Source organism: Alligator mississippiensis, chromosome 3, assembly GCF_030867095.1.
Source record: "Alligator mississippiensis isolate rAllMis1 chromosome 3, rAllMis1, whole genome shotgun sequence".
Taxonomy (NCBI): Eukaryota; Metazoa; Chordata; order Crocodylia; family Alligatoridae; genus Alligator; species Alligator mississippiensis.
Window position 1 is genome coordinate 255,786,182 of NC_081826.1, and position 18,701 is coordinate 255,804,882.

Here is an 18,701-nt window from a genome sequence, read left to right on the forward strand (position 1 = left end):
CCCTATAACCCAGGTTGATTTCTCTCTGGTCACACTTCCCCTTCCCATAACAGTAAAGGGCAATACAGCTTTAACTATAATCCACCACTAGGTGGCAGATGCGAGGCTTCTGCTGCTCCTGGGAAGGTGGACTCTTTGTACTTTCTTGGTAAATTAGCAAAAAAAAAAAAAAAGTCTCCAATCAGCTGCTGCAGGCAATAGGCTTTTTTTCTTTAGCTTCCTTCTGAAAAATACACCTCCTGCCAACACTAGGGGTTAAGTGCCCCCTCACACACCCATGCAGATTTGAGATCTCACAGCCCACTCCTTCTCTGGGCTGTCTCTTCCCCCCCCCCCCCCCCCTCTCCCCCGCACCTCCATATGCAGATCGGATTCCCTCTGCAAGCCTGTGTCCCTGCAGTACAACCCTTTCCAGCCCAAACAAAGGACTTCCCTTTGCAGGTCCCTGACCAGGCAGCTTTTCCCAGCTAGCTTACCAACAACCCCGTCCCACTCTTTCCCTGGGTACCTGTGTCCCTGATTACACAGCTCCCACCTTGGGTGGGGAATCAGCTTCTCCTAGGATGACTCAGGCTCTCCTTTGTCCTGAAGTCCGCTCCCCAGCAAACCTAAGCTCTGTTCCCTTTGCCTGGGGGAAGGAGGGGCTGAGTCTGCCCCTCTCTCCAGACTGGTATAGCTCTCCTGCCGCTTCTTTCTCCAGCTGCTTTTCCCTCCCTCAGCTTTTATTGCTCCACAGTAACCTATCAAAACCCAGGGTTTGCAGTGGGGGTTCTGGTTACAGTTCAAATCCTCCAGTAAAAAGCATGCATTGTGCACAGCATACCCTCCGTTTAGAAAAGATATTGCACCCTCTACAAATTTTTTTGCCACCTTTCTTGCAAAATTCTTAGGCACAGGTCACCCACTTAGCTTGCAGCCAAGCAATCCTTTGCATCTGCTACAGAGAAATCACTGTGATCTCAGGCAGGCAGGAGGCTGTGAACACTGGTCCTCTCTTTGTTAGACCTAAAAGGAAATTGATAGAATTTGGATCATATTTATATATTGGGGCATGTGTAGATTAAACGGGGACCCTAAATTGAAGTGGTGGGTTTTTAAAAACACCACTTCAATTTAGGGCCAAGTAAACTGCTGTGTTGTGTACACCTGTGTCTTACCTGCCTCTCTGGCAGTGGGGAGGGGAGGGCAAGATGCTGGTGGGTGGAAAGGTCCTTGGGCTGCGGGGTGGGGGAGATGAAGCTTCCCTCTGTGGCAGCCCCCCCACCCCAGGCAGCACCCACCCACAGGCAACCCTAGTTGGCAGCCAGTCTAGGAGAGGAGCCCCAATAGGTGGACAGATGATCACCTTTGCTCTGCCAGCTCCTGCAGCCAAGCTGGTTCCAAATGTACTTGGCACCTGCCTTTCCTTTGGATTAAACCAGCAAGCCTGAGGGGAACGCTGGTGTGTGGGCAGCCAGTGTTTCCATATACACTGTTCAGGCTTTTGCGCCCTGGAGAGGTGACTCCAGCTTCACTTTATCTTTCAAGCAAGGATTATGTTCAGCAATCTGATGTTGTCTTCAGTGTAATTCGCTTGTCTAGTGAGACAGATGCCTAGATTAAGCAAGCATTTGTGGGATGAACCAGCATAACAGGACAGGAGAGGTCCCATAGATGTGGATCTCTCTAGTTTTTGAAATCATATCACAGCTGATCATACCTGGACTGAAATGACTTGAGGGAGGGAGAGAGAGAGAGAGACTGACTGTAATCACTGGGTAGCCCACATGTGAATGCATCATCAACTCTCACTCATACGGTGGATTAAATACACTGCACCCCCTTTCTGGGTTGCCTGGAGGAGGATTAAGGGAGCATATAACATCCGACTGTGGTGTGAAGGAGGGTATATCCAGATCAGCACCAGAGGGAAAGTGTGTGTGCATGTGTCTGCAAGCTACACCGTTAGGCAGTTTTATAGAACCATGGCTATTGATACAGCCTTCAACTAAATGCATAGGAGTTGTTGTATTATAACAAAATCTTTTTAAAATACTGTTTCTGGAGTTGACTTATAGGAGCCTGAATCAGAACCTTCTAAAAATGCTCAAGTTCTTCCATAATAGGTGACATATACATGGTAACTCTGCTTGTGTAAATTGGTTGTTACATGTCTACAGCTGCCTAAGGCCATCTAATAAGAGCAGAGTTTTTTCCTCTTTGTGTTCTTTTCTACCCAAAGACACTGGGGGAATATTTGTATATTTGTATTGTGTAGAGAGAAGAGGCCATGTGGGAAGAGTACTAGCCCATCCATTTTCCTGTGATAGCCTTAGCAACATGCATGCAAGGCTTTCCCTCTTAATCTTTCCCAGTCCTCCAGCTAATAATAATGATTGCTCTGATCAAATAAGAGTGTTTAGCAGTAGAGATACAGTGATGCTAGGGGAAGTGGAGCAGCAATGTTGGTAGCTCCAGTGGTATGTTTTATAAAATGGGAAGGAATTGGAGGGGAGCTGGGGTAGGAGGGAGAAGCAGCAGGCAAAAGGGAAATTCCTGGTAGCATTCTGGGATGAGTTTAAATGGTGAAATTCACTATTGTAGCAGAGTCTGCACACTGTGTCCTATGTCAGCCCTCAAAATAAGGTAAAAGTGGTGCATAGTCATGTGAGGCTTCTGCACAGAGGTGAATTTCATCCAAGGTACAACTTTTCCTTTTTGACATTCAAATTGGCAGTATTGGAGTGATACTCTAGCTGTGACAGTCCCAGAGGCAAGGATATCTTAGGGTGATACCTATTATTGGACAAACGGCACAGTTGGGATAGAGTTAGACAAGCTTTTGAATGCAAGGCATTCTTCATCAGGTTAATTTCAACATAATTGCACTCAACAAAGCTGCTCCTTTTGTGCGTTCAAACACAACTGTTCACTTCAGTGACAAAAAAGAACCGTTACCCATTTTCGTTCAGCGGGTAAGACTGAGCATACGCAGAAAATGAAACCAAGTGTGTAACTATTGATGGAACTGTTTCCATAAATTCCACACCATTCTCTGTGTAAGCCCACGAAGATAAAGAGATTGCATTGATCATATGAAGGGCTGGAAGAGAATAATGGAAGACAATAATGGTATTAAAACTTTAGCAATTTGCATAATTGCCTGGTTTTTAGAAAGCCTTTCATGATTTTAAAATCCAGATGTGAAACTAATTTTGTTTGACTTCTGAAGCCATTACGGTCCTCACATTTTGAACTTTTCTCTGGAACTACAGTCCTTCTTAGTTAATGAAAACTGGTAGTTTCATGTCATCACATGAATCTAGGAGCTGTTTTATAAGAGGAACTTAATAATATTAGACTTGCAATTTAGTCATAAGAGCTAGTGAAGCTTTTTATTCAGTGGCCAGTTTGACTGATAGGATCTCTCGTACTGGTGCAGTGAATTGTTTCTGAAATACTTCTACAAAAGATTTTTCTTTTGGGTTTAAATCTCTTGGTTTGTTCCTGCCCCACCATGACCTTTAATAGAAATTGTCATTTTTCTGCTTGTGGATCTTCTCTGTAGAACTCTGATAAAATAACTGTTCAACAGTAGAGCTCTTCTGATCCAATGGCATTTTAGAGGCTTAGGGACCATCTATAAAGTTCAAAGAGGGAAACCTTTTCATGTGGTTCACCTGCATGGTAACAGCAGTTATTTTTAGATCAAGGAGTTTTTCTCCCCCAAGGGCTTTGGGAACTCTGCAGCATTCTCAAATTTGGAAAATCTGTTTTACTGAAAGTGACAGCTTTAATGCCGTTCTCTTTTCCTTTTGTCATCTTTTTTTGCAACGGATTTAAAAAATTCACGGCCATATGCTGCTGACATCTTACATTTGAAGAATATTTCATATATCAACTCCTTGTAAGTGGAGTATTGAAAATGTTTACCACAGTATGTTTCTTTGATATTTGGTAACATGCCTACACTTAAGGGATCACAAACCACTCATATTTTAGTGTAACAGTCTGGGCCTGTAGCAGTGGCCTAAAATTTGTTTTTCAATGGCACTTGTGTATTTGTTGCCTATGAGATGTTGCTTATTAAGCAAGGGAAAGATTTCTTTTAGAATACTGAGTCCAATTAGGAATTTTTAAGATAATCCTTTTGCTACAGAGACTGTATGGCTGGCAGTACAAAGAAAGATGGTAGCAATGCAGCCATTGTGGGAACGTTCTATTTTGCTACTGATTTACATTTTAAAGTTAAAGTTTAGGGATGTGTCAGACCTGCCTTTGGACTTTAAACACTTCCTCTTCACCACCCCCACCCACCAGTCCTAATATATTGCTATAAAAGAGGATTAAATTTACCTGGGTGGCAAAAAAACCATATGGGCCACATCCACATGAGCGTGGACGTTTGGCTTCCCAAGGGCAACTAGCAGCAGGACACCTTGTGCCTCTGCTAGTTGTTACCAGGGAACGCCTTTGCCGTGTGTGCTTGGGTGCGCGGTAGGTTACCTCAGGTGGTATGGGTGAGGTTGGAGCCAGCACTGGGCTGGCCCCAGCAGCCTTACCTGGGGTCCTGGGTGTCTCCTGGGGCTGCAGTAGTGGCGATCCTGCTGCTCGGAGCCTGGCCGGCTTTGAGTGGCCAGGTTCCGGTTTTGAGTGGAGTGCACTGCCCCCATGTATGCTGCCCCCACCTTTTTTTTTTTTTTGCAGTGCAGACAACAGCTGAATGTGTGGTTTCTGCAGTATACCGCATGGCCGCGCTCATCTGGATTGTACACCATAATGAGAGCCTAGAAACAATTGGATCTTGGTTATGGACAGGTATTAAAGTATGGAAAAGCATTTTAACATAATTACCAGCCTAGTTGGCAGGGTGGATCTGATTTAAATCAAATTGATTTAAACCATGACTTAAATCACTGGTCAGTAAGCCTTGATTTAATCATTGTTTTCTACAAAAAGTGCATTCTTGTTGTTTGATATCCTTTATACATTTAACTTCTTGAAGCTTTGCACTTTTAGAGGGAAGGGCTTGACTCTTTATACACAAACTTGCAGACAGGCAAGAGGGATGATGGGTAGGTAATCATGTCTGTTTTCTCTCATTTCCATGTACTGCTGTTAACAACGATGTTTATCTCTGGATCACAAATCCAGAGTTTGAGAACTGAAACTAAGCATCACAGAGATGCTAAATGGGACCTTCTAGACTAAGCACTGAGTCCCCCTGGGAAGGGTGGTTTTCTTTAATCTTTACTAATCTGTAGAGGAGCCTCTGGGAACCCCGTAAGGTTGGGCCCCTAATATACTTCATGGCCTGCTGTGACCTCTTTATAAAACTTTTCTAAAAAGGTTACATGAATATATTGTCTCAAATAGTATGTAATTAGTAGTTATAAACCCTATTCCATGATGATATCTTTGATCTTTAACATATCTTAAGTTAAAACTATCTTGATATATGTTTAAAAAAACATCTGTACAAAAAAATAAAAAATATGGTTAAATAAAAAAATCTGATTTAAATAAAAAATCAATTTTTTATTTTTTAATAATTTATTTTTATCCATCCTGTTCCCAAACCTGGTTGTCCAGGTACTACTAGGACTTTCTGCTTTCCTAAGGCAAAGTTTTGTCTTTTCAAAATACAAAACTTTTTCTTCCAGCACAGTCACCAGATTATATAGAAAATCTCTTCTAGCTTCAGTCAGGAAAAAAAGAAATTGGCACATCTGTTGCAGGTCACTTACAGCCATTGTTTTGTTGCTGGATGTCACAGAATTGAGTAAAGAACTATAGCTGGAAAGTCTCTCTCATTTTTACTATAAGCTTCTCTGTTTGCCTGCTCATAAGTATGTTTATAAATTTACTTCGACTAAATAGAGCTTGAAAAGGAACTGGGTTTTCTGTTTCATGGGAAATGCCATAATTTTGGGGAAAATTCCGTTTTAAAACTAGACATAAGCAAACAAACAGAAAATAAATCTCCAGTGAAACAATCCTGGAAAATTGTTTGGGGTTAATCAAAAGTTTTTATTCTAATTTTGACTCTTAAAAAAAAAAAAGACCCTGTTCTGCATGCTGTTTTTAAATGAAATTTTATTAAAATTGACACACTAATGCAAAATATTTTAATTCTGAATTCATGTTTTGTTTGTGTTTTGGGCATGATATTCCTACCCCCTCCATCAAAAAATGTCTAATCAACACTTCTGAGCAACTGCAGTGTTCACTGTTCAGCTTTATTTTCTCACTAGCTAAAAGTAGCTAAAGACTTGGGGTAGATCTACACTGCAGTTGGGAAGTATGAGTGCAAGTCATAAACATACCTAAGGTAGATTTAAACTATGTAGCTCGGGTATTGATAGCAGTGTAGCTGGTGCAGTGCAAAGTCAGTGTGGGATGAAGGTCCATATGCACTTTGGGTAAATACTTGCTTAGCTTGCCCATGTGGCCCTCCAAGCTGCCCCAGCTACAATAAGTCCAGTACTTATGCTAGCTAATGTAAAGATAGCTTAAATATATCTAAACAAGCTTAAATTGAATCTCCTGATTCTGAAGGTATATCTGTGCTCCAGAATTCCAAGCATTAAGACTGATCTCGCCCTCAAGGATCTCAGTGAAATGTTTTTTTTTTCCAGACTCAAAACAGATGTGTATCAGTTGACTTATCCATGGGCTTAAAAAGCTCAGACATATGATCCTCATAGAAGACAAAAAAATTGGCAAATAGACCAGACCAACCACACAACCTGCAAAGTACAGCTGGATGACCTACAGAGGTTCCTTCCAGCTCTACTTCTCTATGAGTCTATGCTTCTACATGTCACTAAACACAAGATTCCCCTCTCTTCTTTTCAGGATTCCATGGTTTGCTCCTCCTGTTCATTTGCCAGTTAATTTAATTTTAACCATTTGTAGGGCTGTATCTTGAATCTTTCTTTATGTAGCATAAGACTTGTGAATTTGATTTAAATTCACACTGAATGGAATATATTATTATTTGCTGCTCTTTCTGCATATCAGCATTTGTGAGAGAAATCATTTGGCTTCAGCACCTATATTTTAATTGTTATAAATGTGTGCAAAGAACTGTCTCAATAGCAAGTCCTTCCTTTGAAGGAAAAGCACCAAGGTGAAGAATTTGGCAAGCCTTCCTTAAATAAATATAGTTCCTGACCTTCATTTGGATTGAGACATAAACTATCAAAAGAAGCAAGGTAAGTTTTGAATTGGCCTAATACAGCTTGATACCATTACCCAATTCATTGTTGTTATGGTTCTAGTCATGGAGAACCCCATCATATGAGAGAGCACATGAATGAGATGTTCATTTGATACTTCTGTCAGCAATGGCAGTGCAAGGTGACTTATAGTCAATGGTGTGTGTTCTACTGTAAATAAAAGTTAATTGAGATTCCTTTACTGCTTTATGCCATGCACATTTCAGTGATAAGTAATAACCTCAGAAGGAAATGTCTTTTATCTACTTTTCAATAGTAACATAACCAATCATTAAACCAAGCTATCATAAATAAGATAGAGGCTCTTGCAGCTGTTTCATTTTCTGAGAATGAGGCTTTTTACTTGGGATTTGTTATCCTTGCCAACTGTAGTATATTTATTCTATACAGTCACAGCATTATCACCAGCCTTGCAGAGATAATAAAACTGTGGTGGGTGCCAGTGAAATTTTCACCTACAGTATAATTTAGCTGTTTGAACCCATCTACAGTTTCATTGCCATCTATAGCAAGTGTTTTACGCAGTATAGCAGAGGTGAACTAAAAATAACTAGTACGTATAAAAATGGGTGAACATCTGTCATTTGTTATAGCTGTACTTATGGTTACATAAGAGTTTCCATTCTGACTTCTTTTTGTTTTTAGTTTCTCAACTTTTTCTCAAACTTACAACCTTCACAAAGCCATCATTGTCTTAAGGCAATCAACTTCAGTTACTGAGAATGAACATGAAATATTCAGGGAATCAGACCAAACTAAATAAGGTGATTCATTTGGACTCCCGCTTCATAATTAAACATTAATTAATAAGGCTGTACTTGTTTTCTGGCTGAAACAGTCTTAGCAAGAACAATATTTGCAATTGGATGCATTTCAGTATCGCAAATTCTGCAAATTCAAAAGTCAGTTGGCAAACCTCAAAAATGGGATTCAAACATCATTCTGATTTCTGTAGTTCTTACAGGGAAGTGCCTATGTCCTTCATCCTTTGTGTGTATATATTTTTAGATAAAAAAATCAACTGGAAACATTCAAAATGCCCTCTTAGAAACTAAGATCGCTTGCAACTTAGTGACAGATGTTCACCCTTGTGTCGTTCCTGGTGCTGTTTGGTTCTTTCTCTGAATTTTGGCAATTTACACCCAATTTGTTCTGGTGTAAGCATTCACATTATATAGCTGGCAGGGGTGAACCAGACTGGCATTGCTGACAACTTTCCCTTCTCTTCATTGTAATAACTAACCTTGTTGATTATTGTTAAATTGGTTTGGAAGTTATTGGAGCCATTATTTCAGCAATGCTGTGGATTCAGGAAGAGGTCAGCATGCTATTCAAAATTCTCTTTATAGCTGTGGGAGGTAGGAACTTTTAAAAAAAATTATCATTTCTGAAAAATATAATCTCAAAATTTTGATTCTGTGGCAGCTTTCACAGCAACAGGATTATGGAATACATTTGGCCTGCACATATTTATTTAATACGTGGGTATCTTGCATATTTGTAAATGCAAAAAGCTAGATCCTGGTCTCCGATAAGGTCCTAATTCAGTGAAGCATTTAAGCATGTCCTTAACTTTAAGCACAAAAGTTAATCCCATCACTATTTAGGAAACATACTTAAATGCGTGCATAATTTTAAGTCTCTGTAAAACCATTACGCTGAGAAGCAGTTCAAAACAGCCCTGAGGCTCCTATGACCTGGGTCAGAGTTTGAATGGGTTCCTGGCTGGCCACGCATATGATGGCAGAAAGTCACTTTGGCCCCATGCTTAGCTGAAACATGTGCTCTTCTGATCTAGTTGATCATGTATAAAGGGCCTGATTCTTTAGTACCCTGCACCTTCTGCAGTCTTACAATGTGCAAAGTGAATGTAAGAGAATACTATAACTACAGACAAAAGAAGCATTTCTGATTTAGGGGTTTTTATACTTCCTTTGTATTCAGTGCAGGTATAAATGACTAGCCTCATTTGTGGCAGGCTCTATATTTAGATTCCTGCGCCTAATTACAACAGTATTACTTTGTAAGTGGCTAAAAAAAGAATGGTAACTGGTCACTACATTCCTTCTCAGCAGTATGTTGCAGGACTACATATGTGTAAATGATTCCTCTTTACTGCTACTAGCTTGAAATGTATTCACTCTTATCATTAAGTGGCAGTGTGTAAAATATAAATTGCTTTTCCTAATTTCAGCATTGCTTTATAAGAAGAAATAACGCATGTGCACTAAAGACTTGAATTCTGATTCTGGGCTGACCAGTGGTCATGTAAATGGCAGGAACTCAGCTGAAATCCTTGGAGTTACCCTTGAGACCATTAATACTAATGGTCTGCATTTAATTATCTACAGCAGTAGTTCCCAAATTTCTGAGGATTGCATATAATCCTTTTTAAAGTCATGTCCCTGATGGATATGGCCATCAGCAGCCTTGGGGAGGGAGAGCAAGGGCTATGCACAATCAGCCTTCACTCACTCTGCTGCCATGGCTCAGACACAGAACTGCACAACCACAACCACACCTGCTGCTGGCCTTGGCAATCCTGTCTGGAAGGACCCTCCTGATCCAGATCTGGCTTGGAGCTTAGGGTGAGTTTGACAACCCTGACCTAAGATTTTTTTTTGTTCTTTTGTTTTCTTTCATTTGTTTCCCCTTTCCCCTCTGATTTCCCATTGCTTTTCTATGCCTTCTAGAAATTCACCATGTATCTTAGTGTGAAAAAAACATTGATTTACAAAATCTTGCTGTGTGGAAAAAATAATTGAGAACCTATGACTTGAAGGGTTCTTCTGAATTCTTGACTTCACTGTCAAGGGTTCTTCTGAATTCTTGACCACATTCACTGTCATACCACATGCCCGAAATAACACTTGCATCTTGTTTTGGGAAGGAAGAATGAAGAAAATATGATTTTTTCCAGAATCTTAACTGTCACAACATGGGCTGTATGGCTGAATGCTGGCCCCAGGCAGGGAGGGTGCATCCCACTCTTCAGCATCACTTAGTCTTTAGCTGCAGCTTCAGAACTGCAGTTCTATTGCTCAGAAGCCATAACAGGGTTAAAACTAATTAAGCACATCTACACATTTATCAATGCTCAGTAGTTACTGAGCATTTCATTTAGTACTTGCTTAATGAAGTGCTAACTAAATGTGCAGTAACTATAGCTACTGCACAGTAGTGCTGGTGCAGTTTTTTTGGTGATGCGTACTGTGCTCTAGCCTAATACTATTGCACACTAGCATATTAGTATAGTTTTTGCCTGGCATGCTACTGCACAGTGTTATTAGGCTATTGCGCATTAAATGTCTTGTGTAGATGTGCCCACTGTGTCCCTAAAGGGTGCATTCTGCCCTTTCTTCCTGGTCCGGGAAATCATGGCTTATGGCAGTCATTACAAGGCAGCCACTACATGTTTCGATTCCAGCGCAGAAAATCAGCTTTCCCATTTAAAATATACCCCCGATTTTGGAGGGCTGGTTCTTCAGGGAAAGGTGTGTATTGTGTGTGAGTAAATACAGTAATCACTTTTATTAAGTGATCGGTTTCCATCTTGAAAGTTGCTTTGTCCTTCTGCATTAGTCCTATGACTGTTCCAGAACTCCACTGCTCTAAAGTTTCTTCTCTCCACTGCTCTAAGCATTCTTTTGATTTGCAGCCTAATGTATTCACAACCAGTTTAGTACCCATATGTTTTTATACCAACATTGTCCTCTAGCTGAACTAGCTTTTCCCAGTCCCTGGTGTTTTTCTTTTCTCTCTTACTCTCCATGCCTCTGGATAGGCAGCAAATATATCCCATTCTAGGTTTTATTTATTTATTTTTTTTGTGCTAAATTATTTTTTCATGCTTCCCACTTTTCTGTCATCCCAGAAAATCCTTTTTTTGCACAGGTTCAGGTTTTTTGTACAATTCTGGTCACTCATATTCAGTGTTTTAGATGAGGATCCACTAAGTGCCCTATACAATGTTAATATTTCATGATCCCTATGGAAAACACCTCTCCTGATTAAACAAGCTGACGATTTGCCTTTTTCTTGGCCACATCGTAGGGGTAGCTCTCCTGTGATGAACTAGTAAGGTCTGGTCTTTCTTCTTTGTAGTCTTGCTCGATATGTGAGTTCCCAGAAATCTATGTTAGTTCTGTGTATTTCAGGAGTTGTTGTTTGTCCCAGTTAGATCAGACAGGGAGCAAAATGGTAACTATTCTAATTGTACAAAGAGAAGAGCTTAACAATGGTTTTCAAGCAAAACAGCAGACAGCAACTGGTGAAACACACACTATGAAATAGCACCAGCGCTTAGTAGGAGTGCATGACATACATAGATATAACTTCTTTCTCTTTTTGACAAAGTATTTAGGCCAGAAGATGACTTGTGCTGGACAACCTGATTTTCAGGGTTGGAGTTATCTCACTGGAAATGGCAACAGGCATTCTCTTGAATTACTTCAGCTGCTGGAGGATTTGACAGGTCTGGAACAACAGCTGAAGGACTTTTAAGAACTGGTCCTGCTGGCAGTACGTTGTCTCTTGGATCTGTAATGGGCATATGTGGAACTTGACCTCTCATCTGGTCAGCATGTCTGTGAAGTGTCTTGCCATCTGGAGTCTTGGTTTTATATGATATTAGCCCTGTAGCTTCAAGGACAGATCTTTTGTGGCATGGTTGCATCGTTTGGGGTATACCAAGATTACTGGATTAATGGCCTGTACACATGAAGTAGTCTTTTATAGAGAACTGGATTTCTTGCTTTGCTTGGCACTCGTCTACTAGGTCCGGGTAGAGCCTTAGCAGTGGCATGGCAAGTAGCTTGGCATGGTTTACACTTTACAGTTTGCTTGATGTCAGCATCCCTCTTTGGGTGGAGGGTGAATATGATGCCATGCAATTCCCCACCTCGTTAGACCATAGAAAACCTCCTAGCTTTCACTTTGTTTTTTGACTATGAAAGAACAATAAACAATTCTTCTGTTGTAAAGAACTCGGACTATAACAGGTCAGAACATTTTTTTAAACTGTTTTTGACAAATAGGAAACAATGTTTCCTATTTTAAATCTCTGGGTTTATTTTGTGAATTGTGTAGGTGTTTCCACATGTAACAGTACTACTATTGTACAGCACCCCACAGCGCTTTTAGACAGGTCTTGTGGCATCGCAAGGTGCTGCAGCACTTTGAATTAAGAATCCGTGATGTAAATGAAACAGATGGGCCTTTTGTAAACACCAAATGTTTGTTCAGAAACCTTACTGAATTCCTTTAGGATATCTTGAATGGTGTCCATCACAATGCTGCACACTCCTGTTAACGTGATGCCTGGTGGTTTGGACCCTTCCTTACCTAGCAAACTTGCTTACTGTCTTTTGGGCATTATGAGCATGTCCACACATGCAAGCACATGCACTTGCAGCAGCTCAAATAGAAGTAGTACAGATTTGAGCCAGGGCTTGGGGGAATGGGGCCAGGCTGGGCAGGGGTTGGGGGCCTCGGGGGGGGCTGGCAGGTGGAGGGGTTGGGCATGGCAGGGGGCAGGGGTCTCAGGGGGGGTGGGGGCTGGTGGGAGGAGGGGTTGGGCATGGTGGGGTTGGGGGCCTCGGGGGGGCTAGCGGGGGTGGGCAGGGCAGGGGGTGGTGGTGGGTCTGGGCAGGGCAGGGGTCAGGGTCCTCAGGATGGGAGGCTGATGGGGGGGGGAGGGCTGGTGGGAGAGGGTTAGGAGGGGGCAGGGGGAGTGGGCGGGACCGGCGGGAGTTCCCCCCCCCCCCGACCCTTTACTCACTGGCACTGGAGCCCTGGTGCTGAATACAAGACCTGGCCAGCCGTGTGTTTCAGCACCAGGGCGAGGGGCCAACCACAGAGACGGGCTGGCAGCCAGAGTGTCTCCCTGGAGGACCCAGCCTCCGGTTGCCTCAAGGCCCTGCCCCTATAAGGCCAAGGACCCCTCGATTCTTCCCATAGCAGATGTCATCATCCCATTTGTCTTTCCGTTCAACTGGTTGTTTATTGTAGTTGACAAGTCTTGCAACTCGCAGAACATTAGGAAGTGGTGTTCAAAAACACAGGAATTCATGTCTCTTCTAAAATTAGGGAAACTCAGATCCTGAGTCTACCTTGATGACAGACAGAGCACCTTGTAGGCCCTGTTCTGTAGGGGCAGTGTTTCCATGCTGCTGACAAATGCAGTAGTGTAGCAGAATTTTCCATGGGTTGAAATTAAATTTGGATCAACAACAGTATTTGTGGCAGGCAGTCATGATTTCTTTGGTTGCCTTCTTTCTGGGTGGCCTCAATTTCTGACAACACACATTCAGTGTGATCCCTGAATTTACAATGATGGCATCTGGCATTATGGAAATGGCACGTTACGTTTGTGGCTCCCACCACAGCTGGTAGCTTTGCAGGGATGAATTGATTTTCTTATGTGCTGGTCATGATGACTTTATTTCCATTGGATTCCACTTGGCAAGTCTCAGTTGACATCACTTTTGTGGATGACACTTGGGTTTCCTTTGAATGGAGAAATGTGACCAAGTGCTTACTCTTGAGCATGTGAACGTTAAGTTTTGCACTACAAGAAATTTATATTGTGGGGCTGTATTTTGAATCCCATGTACAATTCAGTCCCTCATTAGAGACTCAAGACTTATACAAAAATTACAATTGTCAAACAATGCCACTCAGCTGTGTATGCTGTAGTCCCTTCGCCTGACAGCTGATTGCATTGGTTGCAATAGAATTGTCCCGCTGTGTCAGATGGAGTTAGTATAAAGTGATTTTTTTTTAAAGTAGTACAAGGATTTCATTGTATGACTTGTTACTGGGTTTGGCTGGGATTCATAGATTCATAGATGTTAGGGTCAGAAGGGACCTCAATAGATCATCAAGTCCGACCCCCTGCATAAGCAGGAAAGAGTGCTGGGTCTAAATGACCCCAGCTAGATACTCGTCTAACCTCCTCTTGAAGACCCCCAGGGTAGGGGAGAGCACCACCTCCCTTGGGAGCCCGTTCCAGACCTTGGCCACTCGAACTGTGAAGAAGTTCTTCCTAATGTCCAGTCTAAATCTGCTCTCTGCTAGCTTGTGGCCATTGTTTCTTGTAACCCCCGGGGGCGCCTTGGTGAATAAATCCTCACCAATTCCCTTCTGTGCCCCCGTGATGAACTTATAGGCAGCCACAAGGTCGCCTCTCAACCTTCTCTTGCGGAGGCTGAAAAGGTCCAGTTTCTCTAGTCTCTCCTCGTAGGGCTTGGTCTGCAGGCCCTTGACCATACGAGTTGCCCTTCGCTGTACCCTCTCCAGGTTATCCGCATCCTTCTTGAAGTGTGGCGCCCAGAATTGCACGCAGTACTCCAACTGCGGTCTGACCAACGCCCTATAGAGGGGAAGTATCACCTCCCTGGACCTATTTGTCATGCATCTGCTGATGCACGATAAAGTGCCATTGGCTTTTCTGATGGCTTCGTCACACTGCCGGCTCATGTTCAACTTGGAGTCCACTAGGACTCCAAGATCCCTTTCCACCTCCATGCCACCCAGCAGGTCATTCCCTAGGCTGTAGGTGTGCTGGACATTTTTCCTCCCTAGGTGCAGCACTTTGCATTTCTCCTTGTTGAACTGCATCCTGTTGTTTTCTGCCCACTTGTCCAGCCTATCCAGGTCTGCCTGCAGCTGTTCCCTGCCCTCCGGCGTGTCCACTTCTCCCCATAGCTTTGTGTCATCTGCAAACTTGGACAGAGTACATTTCACTCCCATGTCCAAGTCGCTGATGAAGACATTAAAGAGTATTGGTCCAAGGACCGAACCCTGCGGGACCCCACTGCCCACACCCTTCCAGGTCGAGACCGACCCATCTACCACGACTCTTTGGGTGCGACCCTCTAGTCAATTCGCCACCCACCGGACTGTGCAGTCATCCACATCACAGCCTCTTAATTTGTTCACCAGTATGGGGTGGGATACCGTATCGAAGGCCTTCCTGAAGTCCAGGTATACGACATCCACCCCTCCTCCTGTGTCCAGGCATTTCGTAACCTGGTCATAGAAAGAGGCTAGGTTGGTCAGGCACGATCTGCCCGCCACAAACCCATGCTGGTTTCCCCTCAGCATAATTTGTCCTGCCGGGCTCTCACAAATGTGAGCCTTGATAATTTTTTCAAATACTTTACCAAGGATGGAGGTGAGACTGACCGGCCTATAGTTGCCCGGGTCCTCCTTCCTCCCCTTTTTGAAAATGGGGACCACGTTAGCCCTTTTCCAGTCCTCCGGGACTTGGCCTGTGCGCCACGAGCATTCGAATATTCCCGCCAGTGGCTCTGCAATGACGTCGGCCAGTGCCTTCAGCACCCTGGGATGGAGCCCATCCGGGCCTGCCGACTTAAAGGCATCCAGTTCTTCCAAGTGACTCTGCACCACCTCAGGATCTACGCATGGAAGTCTGGCGCCTTGCTGCTGCCTCTCTACAACCCCAGTGAGAGACTTGTCGTGCCCCTCGCTTAGGAACACTGAGGCAAAGAACTCGTTGAGGAGTTCAGCCTTGTCCCCTCTATCTGTCACCAATTGCTTCTGCCCATTTAGCAGGGGTCCTATTCCTCCCTGGGCCTTCCTTTTACTCCCTATGTATCTAAAAAACAATTTCTTGTTGTCCTTTACTTGGGTTGCCATCCTCAGCTCCATGGTAGCTTTGGCCCGCCTAACTGCCTCCCTACAAGCACGAGCAGAGGAGGTATATTCATCTTTAGTGATCTCACCCTGTTTCCACTTTTTATGTGCTCCCCTTTTGGCCCTTAGGCTGCCCTGGATTTCTCTGGTCAGCCATGGAAGCCTCCTGGCCCCTTTCCCTCTTTTGCCTCGCTCGGGGATCGTCTTGCTTTGTGCCCAAAGGATCGTTTCCTTTAGGCACAGCCACCCTTCTTGGGCACCCATCCCATCAAAACTCCTACTCTGCAGTGCTTCCTTGACTAATCGCCTGAGTGCAATGAGATCAGCTTTCCTAAAGTCTAGCACTTTCACCCTACTAGTTACCTTACCCACTCGCCGTCTTATGTTGAATTCTATCATAAGGTGATCACTGTCTCCCAGATAGCTACCGATTTGGAGGTCCCCTATCATGTCATCTCCCGTTGCCAATACCAGATCCAGTATGGCATTCCCCCTAGTGGGACCATACACCTCCTGTGTCAGGTGATGAGTGAACAATGTCAAAATCCCGTGAGCCAATGACAGTCAGTTTCATGTCATGTGTTTAGTTACCCTCAGTATTCAGATTGCCTTCCAGATAAAAGACAAGCCAGTCATTTGTAAGAGTCCCAGGAGAACAGTCTGGCGATGTTAAATTCTTTCATGTGGCCCAAGGTGGAGAGCAGTTGCATTGAACGTGTTGTGGGAAGGATCCCCTTCTGTGGGCTCCCCAGGTGGTAGGGGATCCCCTTCTCCCTTGTAGCATTTGCCACTTATGGTTTTGGATGAAGCACTGAAGACATCCTGCTCACAGAAATCTCATCCTCACCACCAGTTTTTAATATTGCAAAACGTTGGTTTGTTCCATTGAGATCAGATAAGGAGCAACAGGGCTACCATTCTGGGTTAAAGGCTTAACTCAGGGGTGAGCAAAATATGGCCAGTGGGCCAGATCTGGCCTGCAGTAGGCCCAGTTTAGGTGTGGGGGACAGCCCAGGCTGTAGCGTGTCCTAACAGTCCTGCCATCCCTAGGCAGGCAGCAGGGCTGGGGCAGCATGGCAGCTGGACTCCACTTCCTGGCAGCTCCTCCTAGCGTCACTACTAGTCTCCACTGCCATTGCTGGACCCAGCCCCACTGCCCGGAGGGTGTGGCCAGTCTGTCCTACACCCATTGCCAGGGGCGCTAGATGGAGCGGGCAGGCAAGGTCTCCATGGAGACTGGCCAGGACTCCTGCAGGTAGGGCGTGCTCAGCCAGGCAGCTGGAATGGGACTGTGGGGGGGTGGGGGGTGGCATCCAGGAGCAGGATGTGCAGGTGGGTGGGGCTGGGGCCAGGGCTGGGATTGGGATTGGAATTGTGGGGAGGTGACAGCACAGAGCCAGGGCCCCGGGCAAAGCTACAATCCACTGCCCATATATCCCTGCGATGGGTGCCAGTTCCGCATGCAGGGACATGTGAGGAGTGGATGGGAGCTCTGCCCTGGGCCCTGGCCCTGTTCTGTCACTGCCCTGCAATTCTGATCCCAGCCCCAGCCTTGCCCACCCATCCTGCTCAAAGGTGCCAGTCCCTGCCTGCCTGCGGCCCCATCCTAGCCAAGCATGTGCTGCCCATGTGGGTCTCAGGCCAGTGTCCATGGAGATCCTGGGATCACCAAGAAGTGACAGTGTGGGACCAGGGCCTGGGACAGAGATATTTAGGGAGTTTTTTGGTGAGCTGCTGGGGTTGGGGGTGCTGAACCAGCCTTCGACAGCTCACCAAAACTCCCTAAGTGGCCCTCCGGCCCAAATAATTGCCCACCCCTGGCTTAACTGAATACTTTTCAAGCAAAAATAGCGGGCAGTAACAGGAAATAATCATAATATGGATAGTGCTACATATTGGCAGGAATGCACATATAAAGCAAGTAAGTTTAACAGTATAAACCCTAGAGGCCCTTGTCTGCCTCCACTATCTTCATACATTCCTGTCTGTTGTCTTTCTTTGTCCTCTAATCATCCACAATTAATTTCTGTAGGTCTGACATTACATCATCCAGACATCTTCATCCAGGTGGCCTTTTCCCCTCTGGCACCCTGAAGAGCACATTCTTTGGAGTCTGAATCATTTCCATTCTTTTGACCTAGCCTAGCCACTGTAGTTGTGCTCTGATTTCCTGGGTCTCTGTACAATTGATGCAACTCATTATTGGATTTTATGAGCCATTCTTGTGTTATAGGACCATATGGTGCTCAAAGGATTTTACATAGAATCTTCACGTCAAAATGATCAAGTAATATCTTGTTTGATTGTGAGTGAACTCAGATTTGGCTGCGGTAGGTTATGCATGGCCTGATTATAGTTTTATAGACATAAATTTAATTTTCCTTGAGATAAACTTGGATTATAGGAGCTTGTGCAGTGCATACTAGGATGTACTTCCTGCTTCTGTTCTTCCTTTAATTTGTTCCTTTATATTATATTACCATCCTGTGCTATAATAGAATCTAAATACTTGAAGTAGGTCACTTGCTTAAAGTTTGTGTTTTTTTGTTGTTAGTATATATACATAATAGTTAATCCCTAAAATACATGACTCCGCATTTTCTTTATTATTGAATTTCATCCCCTTTCTATTTCTCTGGTCCTAACGATCCAGTTTTCCTGTATGCCGTTTCAACCCTTAACTGCATTGATGGTGCTTGTCAATTTTGTGTTTTATCAGGAAATTTCAGTAGCATACTTGTAACTTTTTTTTAGTGTGCCAAAGTATTAAGACCGATACTTGAGGAAATTCACTAATAACTTCCTTCCAGACTGCCATTTCCC

At 43.8% G+C, this 18,701-nt stretch overlaps 1 protein-coding gene across 5 annotated transcripts in view; it reads left to right on the forward strand.

Moving 5' to 3' along the window:
* The window catches only part of PDE8B (phosphodiesterase 8B), a 202,001-nt gene that overhangs the window by 56,344 nt on the left and 126,956 nt on the right, over positions 1 to 18,701 (forward strand). Inside the window, exon 1 of one of the 5 annotated variants that reach the window (XM_019482253.2) lies at positions 2,481 to 4,797. The exons of the other annotated variants lie outside the window; for them this stretch is intronic. The gene's annotated coding sequence lies outside the window, so the exon portion shown is untranslated. Of the gene's footprint in view, positions 1 to 2,480; positions 4,798 to 18,701 lie in introns of those variants that run through there. 5 annotated transcript variants of the gene reach the window in all.